The 24625-nt window shown below is 45.9% G+C and overlaps 1 long non-coding RNA gene across 1 annotated transcript; it reads left to right on the forward strand.

Annotated features, from left to right (window-relative positions):
* Positions 1 to 3852: 3852 nt before the first annotated feature.
* LOC146026816 (uncharacterized) lies at positions 3853 to 14419 on the forward strand. Its single transcript, XR_014454552.1, has 3 exons — positions 3853 to 4270; positions 6963 to 7120; positions 14160 to 14419. It is a non-coding gene; the product is annotated as an uncharacterized LOC146026816 (long non-coding RNA).
* Positions 14420 to 24625: the final 10206 nt, after the last annotated feature.

Below are 24625 nucleotides of genomic sequence, written 5' to 3' on the forward strand. Positions count from 1 at the left end.
TGTTAAAATAATATAAAGAAAAAACAGGACTGCGGCTTCCAAAAACAAATGGGTCTCACTGAAAACACACAGGTTTTTTTTTATAAAAAAAAGTGGTAAAACTTTGTGAAAAATAGCAAAAAAAGTACGTTTTTCAATCCCATTGTTTTATCAGGGCTAATGTATACCGTCCTCAGTTTTCATATAAAACTAGTCTTAAGGCCCAGATGACGGACAGGCAAAGGTTTATGCTTGTGCAATTCTCAAAAATTAAATGTTGGTACTTATGTAGTATCTGGACGCCCGATTAAAAAATCGGGTCCATCGCATCACATCGCATGCGACCAAATTGCATGCGATGCGATGGACCCGATTTTTCCATAGGATTCAATGGTAAAATGGACTGAGTCCATTTTAACATAGGATTCTATGGGAAAAAGGGTCCTTTTCATTTCCCCACTATCCAACTACGCATGGAGTTGGATATAAACCTGTGGCGAGCGTAGCGAGCGGATGCGGAATACTTTTTAACGAATCCGCGGCCCCTCGCGGGGCTCGCTGCGCTCGCCACGCTTCGGGCTCGGTGGCTCGCTATGCTCGCCACAGGTTTATATCCAACTCCTTGCGTAGTTGGATAGTGGGGAAATGAAAAGGACCCTTTTTCCCATAGAATCCTATGGAAAATCGGGTCCATCGCATTGCATGCGATTTGGTCGGATGCGATGCGATAATCGGGCGTCCAGATACTACATAAGTACCTAAATGTTTTTCATTTAATGGATTCTTATAGGCCCTTCATTGTTATGCCCGGAAATTTCTCAGGCTGAGCTGGAGTACCAGGCTCTCCCATGAAACTTCTGTACATGCCACTGTAAAGAAAGTGTGTGCCTGTGGTGTACCACTGGCGCACCACCATCTTCCCTGTCACTGATCCCCAGTTGTCAATCCTTCCCGTCGCCAATCAAGGAGGATCAGGGCTGCTCGGTGGGGATCAGGACTACTTGGTGGAGGTTCAGCCATTCATTCAAACACAGGAATGCCTGAACAGACAAACAGCTAATCACCCACACCCGAGCACTCTTGAGCCCCCCCCCAAGCCTCTCTCCCTCACTCAGCACATGCTGCTCAGTGCTGAATACTGAGCAGGAGAGAGAGGCAGTAGCAGCCTGTGCGCTGGCCCACAGCCTGCACCCCCTGCAATATATTTACAATGATGTGGCCATACCTCCTTCCATTGACCGTGGTCTCCCACTGACCATGCCCTTTGCAACTAGGGCCCGGCAGCACTTTCAGCAGCCCTGGGGGTATTCAGAAAATATTAAGCTTTCCAACAAATGATTGGGTGAGTGTGTAACTCGCCGAGGCTGATCGTTGCTTGGGTCTGCACATGAGCAAATACGCGCTTGCACAGACTCCCAAACATCAGAACGGGGGTGAATTAGGCCCGAATTACATTACATTGTAATGTACTTTACAGTAACAAAGAACGATATTATAGGGCAGATGTACTAAAGCTTGGAGAGTGATAACATGCAGTTAAATAAAGTAATCTCTATAACGGTAAATACATATCATTTATATATATATATATATATTAGTGGTGGGCAACGATTACAATTTTTCATCGTGATTAATCGCATGAAATTTTTGCGATAAACTGCAATTAATCACACTGATAGCCACATAAGTGCCGCTTACCTAAAATCTTATTGCCAGGCATTCCATGCTCATTGCCAGGTGGGATTGCATGCTTGTTGCCAAGGGGGATTGCATGCTTGTTGCCATAGTGGGTTCCATGCTTGTTGCCAGGGGTTTATGCTTGTTGCCAAGGGTTTCATGCTTGTTACCAGGGGAGGTTTACTTGCTCGTTGCCAAGGGAGTTTATGTGCTCCATGCCAGGGGGGATTTATGGGAAAAAGGGTCCTTTTCATTTCCCCACTATCCAACTACGCATGGAGTTGGATATAAACCTGTGGCGAGCGTAGCGAGCGGATGCGGAATACTTTTTAACGAATCCGCGGTAGGGGGTGGGGACTGAGTGAGTGGATTCCAATTATTGGGAATTGGGAACTCATGCATTGTTAGAGTACTTAAGTAGTCATTGCATACGGCTGTGGCCGGATAGGCTGTGGGCAGATTTTATCTGTGGGCCTAGATTGAAGTGGGCCGTTATTAAAGTGGGAAAACTGATTCATAACTACAGCGTTATACCAAAGTGAAACTGAAGGACAAAACAACAACGGAGAAAACCAAAGTCTGCTTTGAGTGTGTTAAATTCATTCACACAACATACTACTCCTGGCTACTTAATCTGGCAATTCAACCATAACATCAGAATTTTACATCTGCAAACAACTTTTACTATCACTGTTAAAGCTTGTACTTGCACTTTCAGTTTTGAAAATGACCAGCTGTACCTCTAATGACCTCACCTCTCCTGCTCTTCCATTGATAGTAGGTGTCCTCTTTCTCTATATATCCTCTCTGGGTGAGCTTATGTGCTCACTCGACTTCCGCTATCACATCTATGCTGATAACACTGAAATCTACCTCTCCTCTCCTGATCTCTCTCCCTCTATCCTCACTCATATCTCCAACTGTCTCTCTGCTGTCTACTCTTGGATGACTCAGCGCTTCTTTAGACTTAAAATATCAAAGACTAAGCTGTCATCTTCCCACCCTCCTGCATAAAACCTGACCATCTCTCATCCTAACCTACTGTTTATGCCCACTTCTTCCCCTTCTGTGTCACCCCTGTCTGTCTAACCCTCCCCTTTTAGAATGTAAGCTCTCACGAGCAGGGCCCTCTCTCCTCATGTGCCTTTCTTAGAATATATAAACCACTGCCACCCTGATGATTGCTTCAGTGTCCTGTCCCCTGATGCAACTATCCATATTAACCATGTACTTGTCCTAAACTGTCTTTTAATGTAATTTGTTATGTGTGTTTGATTATAACTATGCTCTGTAAAGCGCTGCGGAATCTGTGTGCGCTATATAAGAAACTGTTAATAAATAAATAAATAATAAATTTATATGCTCTATGCCAGGGTGGTTCACTTGCTCATTGCCAGGGGGAGTTATGTGCTCCTTGCCTTGGGAGTTTACTTGCTCATTGCCAGGGGGTTTACTTGCTCGTTGCCAGGGGGGCTATGTGCTCCTTGCCAGGGGGGTTTACTTGCTTGTTGCCAGGGGCTTTACTTGCCCATTGCCAGGGGGGGTATACTTGCTCATTGCCAGGAGTTGCAGGGCCACAGTGCTCCTGGAATCCGCACTTCCGGGTAGCACTGGGCACTCTGCACATCCCTGACAGATGCTAGAGGTGAAGTAGCACCTCTAGAGTCTGTCTCCTTCACAGTGGCTGACATTTTTGGAGGGGCGCAGGGTCCACGTCTGCATGTGGGTGGAGACTCTGCACCCCCGTGGCATTGCCCTGTCGCCCATCCATTTCCTGGTGCCCACCAATCCTGTCTCCTGTTCCCTGCCTCCTTGGTGCCCCCACTCGCACCCCCTGCATTGACGGCGCTAAAAATATTAATTGCCGTTAATGTGCTGACGAATTAACGCGATATTAATGCGTTAATTTGCCTATATATATATATATATATATATTTAGGTGGATCAATAAGTATCTGTGTGGCGTTACTGAGGAAAGTTGGTATTACTATTATGTACTACCATCTTTCAAACAACGCCATACCAAATTTCAGATTGATTCATAGGTTCGTTTTTTTCCACCAGGACAATGCACCAGCTCCCTCATCTGGAATTGTTGAGGCCAAATTGCATGAATTGCGCTATGAATTTTTTTTTTCCCGCAAGCCACATTAAGACATAAAGGCCTTATTCAGAGGTGCAAACAAAAAGTATCCCAAGTTGCATCTGCACAAAAAAAAAGCCAATTCCATTATGGGCTCTCTTCCCTTCATGTTAGCCCAGAACTTATACAGTACACGCATGCCAATTTTACCCTTTTTCTCCAGTTGCAGGTCAAGCATACACATGAGCATTGAGCAAGTGTGTAAACAAAATCTATATAATTTACTGCCAAAGGAACCACAAATCACGTTTATATGTGACTGAATAAGGACCCCCAGATCCTCATTTGCAAAGTGCAAAATGGCATAGGGAAAATCCTCCATGTCGGTGCCTTTTGCATCACTTTGTACAACTGTTCCTAGATCTCCACCAGAGCACAGAAACTGACTTCTACTCTTTTCTTGTTCAGGTTCTATACAGCAGAACTGATTGTTGGCCTGCAATATCTGCAGAGCAAGGGGATTGTACACTGGTTAGTATAGTAATCTTATATCTTGTAGCTACCTGCAATAACTGCATTATCTATATTTATCTGTGTTAGGAAATACCCACATATATGGAATCAATGGATTTCATTAGGCTAGAGAAACTGAGGGTTATTTACTAACATTGGGGGTTATTGAGACCTGATCAGACGGCTGTGAATTCACAGTATCGACTGACTGCGCATGGATTGTAGCATGCCTGCGCAGGGCCATTCTGTGATAAAATCCTGCAGGTTTTTTCTCCTTGCTGTAGACAAGTTGATTGACAGGTGACTGGTGTTTGGGGGCAGGCTTGCCTACCCTCCCGCAATTAGCGGGAGGCTCCCGACTTTTACCTGAGCCTCCCGCTGCCCCACAAAGCTTACCCATTCTTCCGGTCTTTAGGGTCCCTGCTTTGAAGTCTGTATTGCGCATGCGCGTGTCCGGACAGATGCGGGGCTTGCAGATGTACAGCACAGCCGGCCACCGCAGGGTTGTGTGGGTAGCGGGGACTGTCACTGTGCGTACTGAGAGGCTGCTTCCGGGCATTATTGTGAATGTGAGGAGCCTGCTGCTGGGAGCTCCCTTCAGTGAGCCTGGCCCCGCCCACCAGCCCAACCAGCCCTGCTCTTCCTGCTGAGGCTGCCTGCCCCCACCACACTGATAGTGGGCTCCGTGCAGCCAGAGGCGTAGCGAGCCCGGAGCCGGCGGAGCACACGCTCCGGGAGCAGGAACATAGCATGGCGCCGGAGCTGTGCCGTCACCGCCAGCTTGCTCGCCCGCCCGCTCCCCCGCCCGCTGCGTGTGTGGGAGAGATGTCCGTGGCTGTGCTGCTATGTAAAATTCATTCATAGCTCCTGCTGGACCGCTAGCCAATAGGCGCTCGCGGTCCGGCAGCTACCAGTCGATTGGCTGCTGGACCGCAAGCACCCATTGGCTAGCGGTCCAGCGGGAGATATGAATGAATTTTACATAGAAGAGGGGAGTGCAATGTATTTTTTTTTATAGTGATGCTGTGTGTACTTGGTGTTTTATGGGGGGGGGGGGGATAGGCTATGTATAATATGTGTAATAAGGGGAAGGGGGAGCTGTGTATGATGTAGGATGGTGCTATATATGTCAGGGTTGCCTACCCTCCCGGAATGGCCGAAAATCGGGTCACCCTCCTGGCCCCCCGGAAAGGTGGCCAACCCTCCCGGATTCTGGGGGACCCCCACTCCCCCCTTCCTGATTGCGGCATTTAAATTACCTTATGTCTGAGATCTCCAGGGAGGGGGCGGGCTAAAGCGTCATAACCGCGTCATTTAGCCCCACCCAGTGCTCAACAATGTAAACTTTGATTGCAAACCACAGCAAGAAATTTACAATTACTGTAGCATATTTATCTGTACAGTGCATGCCACTCAATGATAGCAAATGTATATTTGTGCTTAGTGTAGGTCTGCACCATCAGTAAATAACTTTCCCTCCTTATTAACCTAATGGTGTGTACACACGGTGAGATTCCTTTGCTATTCGACTTAAGATTTGATTGCTATACAATCTTTGTTAACTCTGTACTATTTACATACAATTCATACAATCTGCATTAGAGTTGCACTATATAGTCATTGCTGCCCTGTCTACCTGGGTTTCGATTTGTGCTGTCACGGGAGCGCGCATCGGAATCGCAAGGTAAAAAAATTGTGCGATCTGCATGCGATTTTGACTATATAGTCAAAATCTAATGTAAAATCTCACCGTGTGTACACAGCATAAGCCTTATGCTGTGTACACACGGTGAGATTTGACATTAGATTTTGAAATCGCATGCGGATCGCACAAGTTTTTTACCTTGCGATCCCGATGCGCGCTCCCGGGACAGCACAAATCAAAACTCAGATAGACAGGGCAGCAATGACTATATAGTGCAACTCTAATGCAAATTGTATGAATTCTATGTAAAACGTACAGAGATATCAAAGATTGCATAGCACTCAAATCTTAAGTCGAATAGCAAGGTAATCTAACCGTGTGTACACACCATTAGCCCTCTGACCCAAACAAATCCTAACCCCCACCCCCCCCAGTACTTACCGTTGGGACTCTGTCGGGATCTCAACTGCAGGGATCCTAACCACATCCCCACTAGACTTTAGAGCCCCATGCACACTATAGGATATTGTAAAAGGTATCGCTCAGAAAGGGGCTTCTGAACAATTGTTAACAACCACTCCCGTTTGCTGACCATGCAGGTCAATTTGGCTATATACTGTATGGTGACATCACTTATACCCCTTTCACACTGACAAATATTTCCTGGGTTATTGCACATGAAAGTGCAACAACCCGGAAAACTGATCAGTGTGAAAGGGTCCTGAAAGATTGTCCCAGGTACAACATTCCAGGATTTCATCCCGGGTCTTGACCAGGGTTTAGTGTCCAGGGGCAGTGTGAATGGGTAACCCTGTCGATGCGACCCGGGTCCTGTTCACTGTACTGTAAAGACACTGCTGGGAGATGCCGGCTCTCTTGTCACCCACCGGCTTTATGCTGGGTCGGGAGGCTAGTGTGAAAAGCTTGCAAGCCAGGTCGCACCCGGAATTTTGTACCCCGGCTTGCTAGTGTGAAATGAGTATAAGCAATATTGTATACTGATATGTTTTTTCTGTTTTCTTGATATCGTGATATCATTTTCTCTTTGTCATGCCTTCTGCCCAGCTATCCCAGCTATCCTAGTGCTCAGCGATGTCATCTACCAGATATGCCCAGTTCTGCGCTCGCCACACTATATAGAATCAACTCCACACCGACGTGGATAGTAGGGGTATGAAAAGGTCGGAGGACGCGTACCACGGCCCCGGTCATCTCTCAAAGAGGTAATCATAGTGAGAGGGTGTTGGCCTTGTAATAAATTGGCCATTAGTCTGTTAGATTATCTGTAATCAATTTGCTCTGTGTTTTGAAGGATAGCCTAGTTTCCAGTTTGGACAGGAGCGTGTCAAATACTGTTTTGGCCTGGTTAAATGCTATTTTGTTTGGGAGAGTGGGTGATGTTTTGTAAGTCTGGTTTGCTGCCGTCAATGTGGTCTGAGCTTCCAAATAGTGCATAGTTCGTTCCTTACATATATGTGAATTATAAGAAATTACAAGAGGCCTCTAAACTGGTTCCTGACAAGAGGCCTCTAAACTGGTTCCTTACGTATATGTGAATTAAAAGAGATTAAAGGAGGCCTCTAAACTGGTGCGCAGCACCAGTTTAGAGGCCTGCCAATATATAAGTGGTGAGTCTGCTTCCGTGGCCGTGTTGTTGTGTTTATATTCCATCCAAGTGGATTCTAGTAGGGATTTGAATTTAGTAGCTATTATAGTAATATTAACTAGCTAGGTGGCTAGGGAATCGTCAGTTTATATATGAACCCCTATCTTGAGTGGTATACAAATTTATCCAGCAAGCGGCATGATCGGAGATCGATATAGTTTCGATCCCTGCATCATGTACTAGGGGAAAAGCTCTTGTGGAAAGCAAAACATAATCTATGTGGGAAAGTGTTGTGGGCTGCCGAAAGGCATGAGAATTCTCGCTCGACTGGGTTGTAGGCCCGCCATACATCTGTTAAGTGAAGGCTTGGGTGGGGCATAGTCCCTACCCAAACCATTTAATACTCCAGTCACTTCAGACCCACTTTTGTCACTGATAGCTGTACTTGTTTCCTAGCACGGCGTCCATCTCGTTGATTGTATGCCTTAACTTTAAGGCATTTAAGGCATACAATCAACGCGATGGACTCGATTTTGTGTCAATCACCAGCTAATTTGCCAGTGAAAGACAAAATCGTGTTGATCGCGTCCATCACGGCCCCTAATAAGGGGCCGCGATTTGACCAACGCGATCAACGCGATTTTCCCATAGGGAACAATGTAAAATTATTTTTAAAGTGAAAATCGGGTTGATCGCGTCGGTCGCGGGCCATTATAATGGCCCGCGATGCGATCACGCGATCAACCCGATTTTACATAGGTGACAATGTGAAATGGGCCAATATGGCCAATTTCACATTTAATATGGTAAAAAAGTATGTTTAATGCCCCCCCCCCCATTGTTAACGCCACCCCACTATTAACGTCAACCCGAAGCGTGGCGAGCGCAGCGAGCCCACGAGGGGCCGTGGTACGCGTCCTCCGACCTTTTCATACCCCTACTATCCACGTCGGTGTGGAGTTGATTCTATATAGTGTGGCGAGCGCAGCGAGCCACCGAGCCCGAAGCGTGCCGAGGGGACGCGGATACCTGTGAAGCCCGTGAGGGGACGCGGATACCTGTGAAGGTATCCGCGTCCCCTCGCGGGGCTCACTGCGCTCGCCATGCTTCGGGCTCGGTGGTTTGCTGAGCTCGCCACACTTTATAAAATCAACTCCACGCCGACGTGGATAGTAGGGGTATGAAAAGGTCGGAGGACGCGTACCGCCGCCCCTCGCGGGCTCGCTGCGATCGCCACACTTCGGGTGGCATTAACAATAGGGGGGGGCATTTGAAACATGAGGGGGGGTTTGGTATTAAAATGGGGGGTTTTGGGGCTTTTTACATTGAAATCAATGTAAAATCGGGTCTCAGGGACCATTTTACATTGATTCCAATGTAAAAATCGGGTCGATCGCGTCGATCGCATCGCATGCGATTTGGCTGGCATGCGATGCGATCGACCTGATTTTTCCGACCCGATGGATACAATCAAAATCGGTGGCGCCGTGCTAGGAAACAAGTACCCTGATAGCTCCACTTATATCAATCTCTGATAGTTATCCCAAAAGATAAGCTCCTCCAAACACTCGAATCTAAGTGGAAAACTGATATCCCTTCCCTCCCACCGATCCGAACACTGCTGAAGAAACTTCCAAATACTCTCAAATATCTTCAATCAGCATCACTTCAGGAAAACCATTTCAAATTCCTTAACAGGGCCTATGTGTCCCAACAACAGAGAAGCCATTTTATCCCGGGGGATCTGGGTCCAAAATGCAAAATGAGAGGCAAAACTTAACTTTTGGGAATGTGGCCGAATCAAATTTTTTTGGAGGAGATTGCTGGGTTTCCTGAACACCTTATTCACTCTTCAACTTACTTATGATCCTCTACCCGCGCTTTTTCTAAACTTAAAAAATTGGAATTTAGGGCCAAATAAAAAAAATTGGTACTTGTTTCCTAGCACGGCGTCCATCGCATCGTATACCATAAGCCATACAATGGTATGCGATGTCCTTGGGAGCAATCTGTGTTATAAACTAATATTAAACAAAAGTAACTTAATTAAGTGAAAACTGTAACAGATTTGTTCATTTCATGAGTGGGTACACACTGTAAGATATACAGCAACACGCACCTAATCTAGCAATTACACTGGGAACAGGACATTGGGGTTCAATTTGAGAGGATCTATATCCCCTTTTTTAAAAACACTTTATTTCTTCCTCTTTGCCTCCTTGGCAATTGTTTTTATATGTCTCAAATCTTAAAATAAACAATTAAAGATTACATTTTATAAATTTTTCTTGTCCTAACAGTGCGTCACGTACATAACAGTCTTTCTTCTCTTCCCTTGTTATTGTTTGATATATATGGAATCGCTGTGACACAGATTTATATTTGAGTCAAGTTTTGACAGTACTCCGCTAAGTTTTATATCAGGACCCGTGTCTTGTTTTCCATCTCTCACCCACCTATTCACCCTTGGACTGATGTAACACAACACTTGAAGACATTATGGGGGAAATTTACCAATATGAAAAACCTAGTTTTTCGTATTGGTATTTTCCCTACGACTGCATACGACTGTTTCAGTCGTATGCAAAGTCGTGTTCCGGAGGATCAGTTACAAAGCAGTCAGATACGACTGCTTTGTAACCCTCCGATGGTGTAATGATTCGTATTAGCAGCCGTATATACGGCTGCTAATACAAATTATTTGTAGGCAGTCTGCACGGATCAGTCAGATCCGTGCAGGCTGCAAGGTGTAAAAAAAAAAAATAAATAAATAAAAAAAAAAAAACGGCGTGGGATCCCCCCCACAGCCGAAACCAGCACCAGGCTGACAGAGGCTGGAGCCGGTAATTAAAAATCAGGGAACCCGACAAATAGGGGTTCCCTGATTTTTAACAACCAGCCCCAGGCTCCTGCTCTGGGGCTGGTTCCCAAAATACGGGGGACAAAATGAGTAGGGGTCCCCCGTATTTTAAGAACCAGCCCCAGGCAAAACCAGCCAGCAGGCTAATGCCACAGCCGGGGGGAGACTTTTTATGCAAGTCCCCCCGGCCAAAGCATTAACCCTACCGACCAGTCAGCCTGGCCAGGGGCCCTGGGGGAGTGGGGACCCCCCCAATAAAGGGGTCCCCCCCCTCCAGGACTTACCTGACCAGGCTGAAGCCTGGTGCTGTCCTCGATGCCCCTGGGCGGTGGGCATCGAGCTGATAAATGGTGTAAAAATATAGATAAAACTATTGTTTTTTACTGTGGCACTACAAGTGCCAGCAAGCCTCCCCAGCAAGCTGGGACTTGGATAACCACAAGTCCCAGCCTGCGGGGCATTAAAGGGCCCGCTGGGTCTTGTAGTGCCACCGTAAAAAAAATAGTTAAATAAAACACACTGACACCCGTTTTAAATAAAAGTTTAATACACACATTACATACATACTGATACTTACCTTTCTTGATCCCGTAGGTAGCCCTGGTCCTGATGTCCTGTGTCGTCCTCCAGGTCCATGTCGGCTGTCTGCGTCGTCCTCCAGGTCCATGTCGACGGTCCGTGTCGTCCTCCAGGTCCATGGCGGTGTCCGGGTCCGAAGAAATCCATGTTGGAGCTGTGGAAGGAAATCCTACTCACCTGGTCCTGCGCTGAAGAAGTCTTCTCTTGATCCGACGTAATCCAGGTAATCTTCAAGCTGTCGCCGGTCCCCGCTGTCTCCGCTGTCTCGGCATCGCGCTGAGGAGAGATGCTGAGAAGTTTCATATTCGGCGCCTCTCCTCAGACTGAATTCTATTGGCCGCCTAGCAGGCCAATCAGGAGCCGACTTTCTCGGCTCCTGATTGGCCTGCTAGGCGGCCAATAGAATTCAGTCTGAGGAGAGGCGCCGAATATGAAACTTCTCAGCATCTCTCCTCAGCGCGATGCCGAGACAGCGCAGACAGCGGGGACCGGCGACAGCTTGAAGATTACCTGGATTACGTCGGATCAAGAGAAGACTTCTTCAGCGCAGGACCAGGTGAGTAGGATTTCCTTCCACAGCTCCAACATGGATTTCTTCGGACCCGGACACCGCCATGGACCTGGAGGACGACACGGACCGTCGACATGGACCTGGAGGACGACGCAGACAGCCGACATGGACCTGGAGGACGACACAGGACATCAGGACCAGGGCTACCTACGGGATCAAGAAAGGTAAGTATCAGTATGTATGTAATGTGTGTATTAAACTTTTATTTAAAACGGGTGTCAGTGTGTTTTATTTAACTATTTTTTTTACGGTGGCACTACAAGACCCAGCGGGCCCTTTAATGCCCCGCAGGCTGGGACTTGTGGTTATCCAAGTCCCAGCTTGCTGGGGAGGCTTGCTGGCACTTGTAGTGCCACAGTAAAAAACAATAGTTTTATCTATATTTTTACACCATTTATCAGCTCGATGCCCACCGCCCAGGGGCATCGAGGACAGCACCAGGCTTCAGCCTGGTCAGGTAAGTCCTGGAGGGGGGGGACCCCTTTATTGGGGGGGTCCCCACTCCCCCAGGGCCCCTGGCCAGGCTGACTGGTCGGTAGGGTTAATGCTTTGGCCGGGGGGACTTGCATAAAAAGTCTCCCCCCGGCTGTGGCATTAGCCTGCTGGCTGGTTTTGCCTGGGGCTGGTTCTTAAAATACGGGGGACCCCTACTCATTTTGTCCCCCGTATTTTGGGAACCAGCCCCAGAGCAGGAGCCTGGGGCTGGTTGTTAAAAATCAGGGAACCCCTATTTGTCGGGTTCCCTGATTTTTAATTACCGGCTCCAGCCTCTGTCAGCCTGGTGCTGGTTTCGGCTGTGGGGGGGACCCCACGCCGTTTTTTTTATTATTTATTTAATTTTTCTATTTTTTTTTACACTGAAGCCTGCACGGATCTGACTGATCCGTGCAGGCTAAAACGCAAATAGAACAGGAAAATGGTGTTCTATTTTCCTGTCGTATTTGCGTGGGTGTTTTACACCACTAAGCAGCCGTATTATCAGTACGGCTGCTTAGTAAATCAGAAACCACCATTCTTTTGAATGGTGATTTCTGTCGTATCCTATCGATGGTGTAGGGCATTTGTATTTGTAACTACAAATACGAATGTTCCATCTTTAGGACTACGAATTGTTCTATTTTTGGGATTGTAAATCCCGAAAATACAAATTCGTAAAAAAAAGGTGTATTTCTCCCTACGAATACATCTTTTTTCTACGAATCCATTTTGGTAAATTTCCCCCTATACTACTGAGTTACTCCCAGAGCCAGGGCTAGTGCAGTGGCGTAACTATCCTCTCGGCGCTGAGGGGGTGTGGGCGCCGGGGGGGGGGGGGGGGGGGGGGCTGCGGGACATTACTCACTGCCTTCTGCCGCCAGCGCCTGTGCCGGGTCCCAGTCTCCAAAGTCCCGGCTACTGCTGCAGCGCTGCTACCGGTAATACAAATAGTGACACTCGGAAAATGGCTGCCCCCATACTGCAGACAGTTTTTCGTCTGCTTTTTGGAGGCAGACATTTTCCAAGTGTCACTTTTGATTTGCAGCAGTAGACTGGAGAACGGGGACCCGGCGCAGATGCGACAGGAGGTAACATCTCACCCACCCCTCACCCCGGCTCCCCTCCGCACACCCTGGCTCCCCTCCACCGCACCCCGGCTCCCCTCCACTGGCAGCACAATCGCGGCCACGGCTAAGGTAACGGCCGCATTGGGGGGGGGGGGGATGTTTGGTGTTTAACCTAGCGGGGGCGCCTCCCTGCATTTTCGGCAGGGGGGAGCAGAATTAGTAGTTATGCCACTGGGCTAGTGGGCTCACTAAAGTGGAAATTACCAGAGATGGACTTCCTTTGATCTAACCTCTCCTGTTAACCTGTATGATGAGAACTGATAATGTTATTGTGTACTACGATGTCAGGTGTTGCAACGCGGAGTTACTACAAATAACCACACCTGATTTATCCATTGTAAAATGTATCCATTTATTTGTCTTTCATGTTATAATATTGACAAACTTAAATAAAATGTGTTTAAAAAAATAAAAAATCTAAAATGAATACAGCACATAAATGTAAGAAATATTTCCTACAGGTGGAGCAGGCTTTATTGCTCATGTCAGTATGATGCAGTACTCTGGCACCTCAGGGCACAGTGCATTACACCCAAAGCAGTATTACTGCATAGTGCTCCTGTGATCCATCATAGGGTATATATAGGTCATTGGGTCGACACAATCAAGGTCAACACTCAATAGGTTGACAGTGACAAAAGATCAACACAAGCATCACGTTGACATGAGTTTTTCACGGTATGGTGTTTATGTCGACTTACGTCTACATGGACACTGTATCAGTGTACCGCGTTCACTCGCCATGCTCCTGGCACATTATTATATTCTCCCTCTATGTTCACATGGATAGATAAATATGAGGCTATACCTGCTGCTCTGTCTGTGTGACTGATGGACAGAAGGACAGAGCCCAACAGCTGCTGGTCAGACCAACAAGTGCAGCTAATCTTACAGAAAGCCATAATTTCCTGAGAGGGGAGAGGAAGTGGAGTAACCTTGTGGTAGTACTGGGTGGTTGTCTCACCTTTATTATAGATTTGCCAGCACACAGTTTCTGGTATCTACTGTTTATTTCTCTCACTGCAACTGTCCTTCTTTTCAGGAATATAAAGGCCATCAACCGGGGTGGACGATTCCTCCAGTACCACCAGCTGGGAACATACAGATCACAACTACTCTGTGTTTACAAATAATAATCATCATGACCTGTAGGAGGCCCCAAAAGTCTCCTACTATCCCCATCGGAGACCACAAACACCGTGCCTGACTACACTTACTCGGTGTTAAACTGAATAAAGCTTTAATAAAATAAATGAATTTATTAAAGCAATTTACGTATGTGTCAGCTATGGAAACAAAATATGTTACCCTAATGGCCAATCTGGGCTGTATATAAGAAATAGCAATGCAGTGGTGACAGTCTTTACAGTAGGGAAGTATGACATAGGTGAATATAATAAACCAGAGGTCGGCAGCTTAATACCTTTGCCATACATACACATATATGGCGGTAACAAACATGCCTTTAATGATTTATACAAGGAAGCCTGTCTCTTATTGGTGTGTACGTGGAAGCCTGTCTCTTATTGGTGTGTACGTGGAAGCCTGTCTCTTATTGGTGTGTACAGGGAAGCCTGTCTCTTATTTACGTGTACATGAAAGCCTGTCTTTTAATGGGTTGTACAAGGAAGCCATTAGTTGTCGACCCAATGCCATATAATGGCCATATATCATGTATATAGAGCAGCCTGTCTTTGAGTATTATGTGTATAGGGAAGCCTGTCTCTGAATAGGGTGTATAGGGAAGCCTGTCTCTGAGTGGTGTATACAGATGCGTAGGGAGGCTGGCTCCAGTGGAGGAGAGAGGGCTTCCTCTGCTGCGCCAGAGAACTGGAGGAGGCAGAGATGCTGGCAGCAGGAAGCTGGCACTGCACAGTGTCTATCCTCAGCGACCCCTCCAAAAATGTCTGCCGTCTTGGAGAAGGCATTCACTAGTGTCTGTCAGAGAAGCACAGCGTAGCCAGTGCAACCCGGAAGTGCAGCTCAGACTTGAACCCACTGGGCAAAAAGCATGTTACTCCCCTTGGCAATGAGCATGTACCCTCTCTCTCCCCTGGCAACAAGCATGTAACTCCCCCCTGGCAACAACAAGCATATAACTCCCGCCCTGGCAGCAGTATAACTGTGTGTGGCATAATGTGTAATGGGCATGACGGTTTGGATGGCATAATGTGTTATGGGCATGACGGTTTGTGTGGCATAATGTGTAATGGGCATGATGGTTTGGGTGGCATAATGTGTATAGGGCATGATGGTTTGTGTGGCATAATGTGTAATGGGCATGACGGTTTGTGTGGCACAATGTGTAATGGGCATGACTGGGTGGCATAATGTGTATAGGGCATTACAGTTTGTGTGGCATAATGTATAAGGGGTATTACGGTGCATGGCATAATGTGGTGTGTTGGATAATGTGTAAGGGGCATTACTATAAGAGGGAAAAATGGTTGGGGAGGTGCCGAAACATACCCCTGTCACCATGTCACCTAGCTACACCTCTGGGTGTATACAGGGAAGCCTGTATCTGAATGGTGTGTGTGTAGGGAAGCCTGTCTCTGAATGGTGTATACAGGAAAGCCTGTCACCTAGCTACCCCTCTCTTTCTATACAGGGAAGCCTGTCTCTGAACGGTATGTGCATAGAGAAGCCTGTCTCTGAATGGTGTTTGTATAGACCTAGAGACTGTTGAGCTAATGACCGCTCCAATACAAATACCTTAGCTACACCTCATCATATGCTGACTACAGTATTAGCTAATGCAGAAGTTCAGGACTTGTAGATAGGTGTATTAAATCATAATGCTAAATCCATACTTTCAAATGACAACGTTTCAAGCAGCGATGAGCGTGTTCGGATCCTAGAGATCCGAACACCCCGAACTTACCTGATCCACGGCCCCCCCTTGTCGGCATTGTGGTGGTCGGGATTCCAGGGTGGGTATTTCGATCATCGGCATTCCGACCGACGGGATTTCATACTGATCCCGTCCACAAGATCATGCACTGTGTGTGTGTGAACAGCCTCTGTGGGGGATTTCATTCACAACTCTAATACCCCTTTCCCACTGCAGGCTTTACACGTGTAAATGCCGTTTTTTTAGCCTTTTTAAACGGCTAGAGTTGCAGTGGGAAAGCTCCAGGTTGCTTTACACGGGTAACAAATACCGGTTTTTGTTACCCGTGTAAAAAGCAGTGTTTTTACCGTGTAATAGCCGTTTTTTCGGCAGTGGGAAAGGGGTAGCCCTTTACCCGTTAAAAAAAAAACCGGCATGGGGTCCCCCCCCACTGCCGAAACCAGCACCAGGCTGAAGGAGCCGGGGCTGGTAATAAAAAATCAGGAAACCCGACAAATAGGGGTTCCCTGATTTTTTACAACCAGCCCCAGGCTCCAGGTCCGGGGCTGGTTCCCAAAATACGGGGGACAAAATGACTAGGGGTCCCCCGTATTTTAAGAACCAGCCCCAGGCACAACCAGCCAGCAGGGTAATGCCACAGCCGGGGGACACTTATGATATAAGTTCCCGCGGCCAAAGCATTAACCCTACCGACCAGTCAGCCTGGCCAGGGGCCCTGGGGGAGTGGGGACCCCCCCAATAAAGGGGTCCCCCCCCTCCAGGACTTACCTGACCAGGCTGAAGCCTGGTGCTGTCCCCGGTGACCCTGGAGCGGTGGTCACCGGGCTGATGGTATTGTGTAAAAAATAGAATAAAAACCATTGTCTTTTACTGGTGAACTATGAGTCCCAGCAAGCCTCCCCCGCAAGCTGGGACTTGGAGAACCACAAGTCCCAGCCTGCGGGGCATTAAAGGGCCCGCTGGGTCTTGTAGTTCCACAGTAAAAGAAAGAGTTAAATAAACACACTGACACACGTGAAAAATAAAAGTTTAATACATACATAACACATACATACTGATACTTACCTATCTTGAGCCCGTAGGTAGCCCTGGTCCTGATGTCCTGGTCCGTGTCGGCGTCTGTATCCAGTCGGCATCCCTGTCGGCGACGGCGTCGGCGGTCCGGAGTCCGAAGAAATCCATTTGGGAAGCTGTGGAAGGAAATCCTACTCACCTGTCCCAGCGCGACGTAGTCCAGGTAAGGTCTTTGCAAAAAAAACAAACCGAACACCCGAACCAAGCGGACAGGCAGAGAGCCACACGGTGTGTTTACATCGTGCGGCTCCGCCCCCGAATGCCGCTATTGGCCGCCTTGCGGCCTAGCGGCCAATCAGGAGCCGCTAGGCCGCAAGGCGGCCAATAGCGGCATTCGGGAGGCGGAGCCGCACGATGTAAACAAACACACGTGCGTTTCCGTCAGTCCGGTCTGGTTCGGGTGTCGGTTTGTTTTTTTTGCAAAGACCTTACCTGGACTACGTCGCGCTGGGACAGGTGAGTAGGATTTCCTTCCACAGCTTCCCAAATGGATTTCTTCGGACTCCGGACCGCCGACGCCGTCGCCGACAGGGATGCCGACTGGATACAGACGCCGACACGGACCAGGACATCAGGACCAGGGCTACCTACGGGCTCAAGATAGGTAAGTATCAGTATGTATGTGTTATGTATGTATTAAACTTTTATTTTTCACGTGTGTCAGTGTGTTTATTTAACTCTTTCTTTTACTGTGGAACTACAAGACCCAGCGGGCCCTTTAATGCCCCGCAGGCTGGGACTTGTGGTTCTCCAAGTCCCAGCTTGCGGGGGAGGCTTGCTGGGACTCATAGTTCACCAGTAAAAGACAATGGTTTTTATTCTATTTTTTACACAATACCATCAGCCCGGTGACCACCGCTCCAGGGTCACCGGGGACAGCACCAGGCTTCAGCCTGGTCAGGTAAGTCCTGGAGGGGGGGGACCCCTTTATTGGGGGGGTCCCCACTCCCCCAGGGCCCCTGGCCAGGCTGACTGGTCGGTAGGGTTAATGCTTTGGCCGCGGGAACTTATATCATAAGTGTCCCCCGGCTGTGGCATTACCCTGCTGGCTGGTTGTGCCTGGGGCTGGTTCTTAAAATACGGGGGACCCCTAGTCATTTTGTCCCCCGTATTTTGGGAACCAGCCCCGGACCTGGAGCCTGGGGCTGGTTGTAAAAAATCAGGGAACCCCTATTTGTCGGGTTTCCTGATTTTTTATTACCAGCCCCGGCTCCTTCAGCCTGGTGCTGGTTTCGGCAGTGGGGGGGACCCCACGCCGTTTTTTTTTTTTAAATTCTCCCCCCCCCCCCTATCTTTACACTGCTTAAACGGGTTTTTAAACGGGTAAGTGTGAATGTGACAAAAACAGCTTTTAAACGGTAATTTACCGTTTAAAAGCTGCAGTGGGAAAGAGTCTTTATGGCTCTTACCCGTTTAAAGACCCGTTTAAAAAAAACGGGTCTTTACCCGTGTAGGCAGTGGGAAAGCAGCATAACAATATGCACGCAGTCAACCCATTAGTTAATGACATGATTTGACTCATTTCATTGTGTTTATTGGAACTAATTTACTAATGTTAACATACAAAAATTAAAAAAGACTGATGCAAGTGTGGTTTAAACAAATGAAACCTATATGTGTGTTGTGAGAGTGTATAGGTTTAAGATGTTTTGCACAATGATTGTCAGTCATTATAGTGATTTAATAGTCATGTTTCCAAATGAAAGTGTCCACATGCAGATAGCAAGAGTTTGTAAAGCAAATGATATTAAGGTGTTACATATACGCACACATTTTTATATACAGTGGCGGCTCCTGCTATAGGGCTGCAGGACTGCAGCCCTTCCAGTTAAAATCACAACACCAGAGACACAAACAGCACCAGAGCTCCGGTGCCCCCATACCCCCACTATCCACGTCGGCGAGGAGTTGCGTTTATATAATGTCTGAATCGTGTCGATTCAGACACTATATAATTCATAATTCATAATGTCGATTCAAACCGAGTCTGAATCGTGGCGTGCGCAGAGAGCCCCACAAGGGGACGCGGAATACATGTAAAGCAAACCGCGTCCCCTCACGGGGCTCGCCACGCTTCGAGCTCGGTGGCTCTCTGCGCTCGCCACACTATATAAACTCAACTCCATGCCAACGTGGATATATGGCATTGCACACCCTATACAATCACATGCGATTTTGCAGGAGATGCAATGCGATCCCCCGGGGCTAAGAGAGCAGTCAATAAATGACATAGGAAAATCGCATCGCATGGCCCTTAAAATGGCCCATGCGGTGCCGTACGTAAGAAACTTGGGTGCCGTGATAATACACGCGTTTCGTCACAAGGACTTCGTCAGAGCCCTCTGACGAAGTCCTTGTGACGAAACGCGTAGGGGCGTGGCCTAGCGTCACATGAAGGTGATGGTGCAGCCGCTCTAAACCAGACTGCTGTGTCTGAGGTGTATACGGTGAAAGCCGCGGTTGTCTCAAACCGCAAAAATTGGTACGTGACCCATTGATTGTTTCATGCGAGTGGTTTTAATGGAATAAAGAAACTTTTCTTACTGATGCACATACTATGGAGTGCTTCCTTTCCTTCTAGAACAGCCATGTCCAAACTGTGGCCCTCCAGCTGTTGTGAAACTACATATCCCAGCATGCCTTGCCATAGTTTGAGCATTTCCCGAATAGCAAGACTGTGGCAAGGCATGATGGGACTTGTAGTTTCATAACATCTGGAGGGCCATAATTTGGACATGCCTGTTCTAGAATATCCGTTCTTCACACATCCAAGTGAAATACAGGAAGCTGACGATTGCTGAATTGTGTTCTCAAGTGCACATTGAACTTATTCACCATCTGGGACTTCCTTAAAGACTACAGCAAAGGACTTGCGCATTATTGTTTTACGTTTTCATATATATATATGTATATATATGTGCAAAGTGGTATGGCCTCTGCGCCTTCAGTGTTTTTTTTAAATGCAAATAGTTGATACTACAGCAATCCTTCTAATGATTTTATATTCTGCGTACCAGCAAGTAGTAAGAACTTCACATGTAGCAGTATCTCTCTCTTGTAGGGGTCTCCCTCGTTCCTCTCTGTCCATCTCAGTAATGCATTTCAGACATAAGGGAAGTGATACGGAGAGTATGTTACCATTTGCCCCAAAAGAGATAAATGAGGTGACTTTGTGGACAAATTATTATTATTATAAGTGCTTGTGCATAAGAAATTAGTTGGTGAACAATGCCACCTTGTGGTTAGGTTAAAATTTACATAGTGGTCACCTTGTGAAAAAATAAAAAATGCAGAAAGGTTTAAATATCATGAAACTCAAGCTGGGATTATGTGTGACCAGGTGATGTTTCCAGCAGGTATCCTCCAAGGCCCTTAAAACCAAAAAATTCTCCCAAAATGGGAAGAACTCATAGCGTTATATTGTTTTATAAAAAATATTTATTTAGAACAATATCGATAAATGATAATAAAAGATACTTATAAAAAATGTGTTACATGAAAAACAGTATAGGTGGACCCGTACATTGAAAATAATATTCAATACTTATCTGGTTTTGATGCCAGCGGGGATGGAGAGGTGTTGGCCCAACCGGTTTCGTCCCTTTAATCCATAGAATGGGACTTCATCAGGGGTTCTTTAATAATAAATATTTTTTATAAAACAATATCACGCTATGAGTTCTTCCCATTTTGGGAGAATTTTTTGGTTTTAAGGGCCTTGGAGGATACCTGCTGGAAACATCACCTGGTCACACATAACCCCAGCGTGAGTTTCATGATATTTAAACCTTTCTGCATTTTTTATTTTTTTCACAAGGTGACCACTATGCATTTTAACCTAACCACAAGGTGGCGTTGTTCACCAACTAATTTCTTATGCACAAGCACTTATAATAATAATAATTTGTCCACAAAGTCACCTCATTTATCTCTCTTGGGGCAAATGGTAACATACTCTCCGTATCACTTCCCTCATGTCTGAAATGCATTACTGAGATGGACAGAGAGGAACGAGGGAGACCCCTTCAAGAGAGAGATACTGCTACATGTGAATTTCTTGCTACTTGCTGGTACGCAGAATATAAAATCATTAGAAGGATTGATGTAGTATCAACTATGCATTAAAAAAAAACACTGAAGGCGCAGGCCATACCACTTTGCACATGTACTTTTCTGTCCTATGGAAATTAGGACAACTTTAATGACCTCTGGCGACACAGCACAAATTCTGGAGTGTTTTTTATAATATCAAATTATTGTTAATGTCACGAATTTACGCACTGCACCATTGTCAAATGACTAAACACTGGTATAACACGAAGTGAGTGTAAGCGCTAACTGTGCACCATAGACCACATATGTATATATATATATATATTAGAGAAGCGGCACTCTGAAGACTTGTCTTTTTAAAGGTGAATCACTTTATTTCAAAGCCAACATGTTTCGGGACGCAGCCTGTCGTCAAGGGATAAAGTGCAATAAGTGACATACATATATACCCATAGGACACACCCACAAGAGCAAGCAAACTTACCACAGCTGTGAAGCTTTCCCACCGCGTGTCTATTCAGCCTGGAGCGGTTACTGACTGGATAACGTCACCATGGGGTGCCGGACAACTCGTAGCGTCTGGTTGCTAAGACACGTAATAATAATTTTAAAAACATTGTATACAAACACACTACAATAAACAAATAAAAACATTTCACAGCATGGTCATATAGGTACCAAGAGGTAATTATTACAGAAATATACCTAATGTGCAGCGTTAATAATAGTTTATATTTATAACTTAAATCGTATATAGCTGTAATACTTACACAAATATATGGTAAAGAGATGGTAAGTCTACAAGAAGCTTCTTAGACCCGAGTATTCATTTAACCCCTTTAGGAGATAGTGAATCCAATTTATGTATCCACATACTCTCCCGTTGGAGTAATTTTTTATTTCGATCCCCTCCTCGTACAGACTCCGGGATGTGATCTATAATTCTAGATCATATACTTGCCACTGAATGGCTAGCCTCAAGGCAATGTCTTGCTATTGGGTGCTCACTAGTTTTAGTAGACAGGGCAGCCCGAATGGTGCAGCAATGATTCGCCATTCTTTCTTTAAAGGTGGTAGTGGTTTTACCCACGTAGAGAAGCCCACATGGACAAGTCAGGGTGTATAGAACATATTTAGATGTGCATGTGAGAAGAAATTTAATAAAGAACTTTTTGCCGGTAAAAGGATGACAATGTATTGCCCGCTGACATTGCGCTGCACGTAGTGCTGCCTGTGCAGCGGTAACATCCAGGACGTTTGGTTAAAAAATGTTGTGTAGGATTAGGTTTGTTCATATTCGTGACATCCAATTTAACCAATGAGTCCCTTAAATTTTTGCCCCTAGTATACGCTGGCATAATTTGGGTCTTGTATAAACATTTATGTTCTTTATCACTATTTACAATGGGCCACAGTTTTTTTAACAGCTCCTCTTGTGCCCACACTTGAGCTAATATAGCGATTAACCCAGGGAATCTTTAGTCCTTTTGGGGGAAATTTACTAAAGGAAATTTGTAAAAAATAGGTGTATTTGTATCCAGAAATACACTTATTTTTGACATTTACTTTCCCGAAAATATGGCCATTCGTATTCGTATTGATAGCACATCAATATGACTACGAATTGCCGTATTTTCGGGATAGTAAATGTCAAAAATAAGTGTATTTCTGGATACAAATACACCTATTTTTTTACAAATTTCGGTACTTATGTAATATCTGGGCTCCCGTTTTTCTTATAAGACCGCGTCCCCTCGCGGGGCTCGCTGCGCTCGCCACGCTTCGGGCACGGTGGCTCGCTGCGCTCGCCACACCATATAAAATCAACTCCATGCGTAGTTGGATAGTAGGGGTATGAAAAAATGGGGTGCATTTAACATGGGAGCCCAGATAATACATAAGTACCCAAATTTCCTTTAGTAAATTTCCCCCTTTGTGTCAGTTTTCTCACTGGGTTGTAAAGTGTCTGCTCTTGGTGCGCACAAAACTTTATTTCTCACACTTAGCAAATCTTTATGTTCATAACCCCTAGCTTTAAATTTGTTTACCATATTATCCAATGCTGGCTCAACCCTATCTTGCTTGCTCACAATGCGTCTCACTCTTAGCATTTGTGAGTAGGGGAGTCCATATTAATGTGATCTTTAATTTCTCCCTGTCTCTCTCTCCCTGTAATTGACAACGAATATTGGGAGTGCTTAAACAACCAAAGAGCTAGTGCCTGCAGTAACCAGAAATATTTTGAAATCTCATTTGGCAGATAAAAAATTGGTGATATCATTTTATGAAACAGTGCATACAATAGCTCAGTCCAGTAAGTAAGAAGTTGTTCATTTTCATAAATAGCCACAAGATGGCAGTAAACAACCAGTTTGTGGTTTCAGTGACTAACTTGAGTAGTGCTTTCAGTGTTTCATTGATACATTTGAGCTAAACTTCAGTGACGTGACCTGAACCCTCGCCAAACATGCAGTCATTGACGATATAGTCAGATCTGACTGCATTAATGATATAGGGGTTTATTCTGATTCACTCAAAAAGGCACAATCACTCTCTAATGGACAAAACCATGTGCACTGCAGGTGGAGCTGATGTAACATGTGCAGAGAGAGTTAGATTTGGGTGTTTTATTGTTTCTGTGCAGGATAAATACTGGCTGCTTTATTTTTACACTGCAATATAGATATCAGTTTGACGTACACCCCCCACCCAAATCTAACTTTCTCTGCATGTTACATCTGCCCCACCTGCAGTGCATATGTTTTTGTCCATTAGCGAGTGTCGAACTACTGTATATCATGAATGATATCGTAGGGACTTCATACAGAACCATATAGGGCATACACACTGAACGATATCATTATCGATATCAGTGACGTCGCCCAGCTCCCCTCTGAACATACAGTCGTCGACCATATAAATAGATTTGATTGCATGATAATATGAATAATGATATCGTTATCGTTCATATTATTTAAAAATATGTTATAGTGTGTAGGCACTCTTAGGAGTACTGAGGGGGAGATGTATGCACTAAGATTCATGTGGTAATAGATGTCATAGTGCTGCAAAGTATTCATAATTCAATGTCCAGCGAGGTCCTCTGCTGATTTGTATCCCTGCGTATCACGAGTAATACCCTCGTATTAATGTATTATGTAATGCGCATGTGCGAGAAGTCACCAAAGCTCACTATGTGAAGCTGTGCAGACATGAGCAAGCTTATAAAGCCATGCATGAGGATTGTGAGGCAATCAGCTCAACTGTAAAGTTACAGGATGGGTTTGAAAAATGCCGATAGGGGGAAATTCAGACCTGATGGTACAGCCGCAAATTCGCATGGCAGATAATAATCGATAGACTGTGCATGCACCACAATGCGCATGTGCGATGCTGGGCAGTGATAAAGTCATAATAATTTTTCTTTTCACAAGCCGTTAGCATACCTCCCAACTTTGGCAGTGAAGTAGGCGGGACGCTGCTGCTGCGCGCCGGAGGTGCGCTGAAATTTTCGGGGGCTCGCGGCT

This window comes from Crinia signifera, chromosome 1 (assembly GCF_055691185.1).
Source record: "Crinia signifera chromosome 1, ASM5569118v1, whole genome shotgun sequence".
NCBI lineage: Eukaryota > Metazoa > Chordata > Amphibia > Anura > Myobatrachidae > Crinia > Crinia signifera.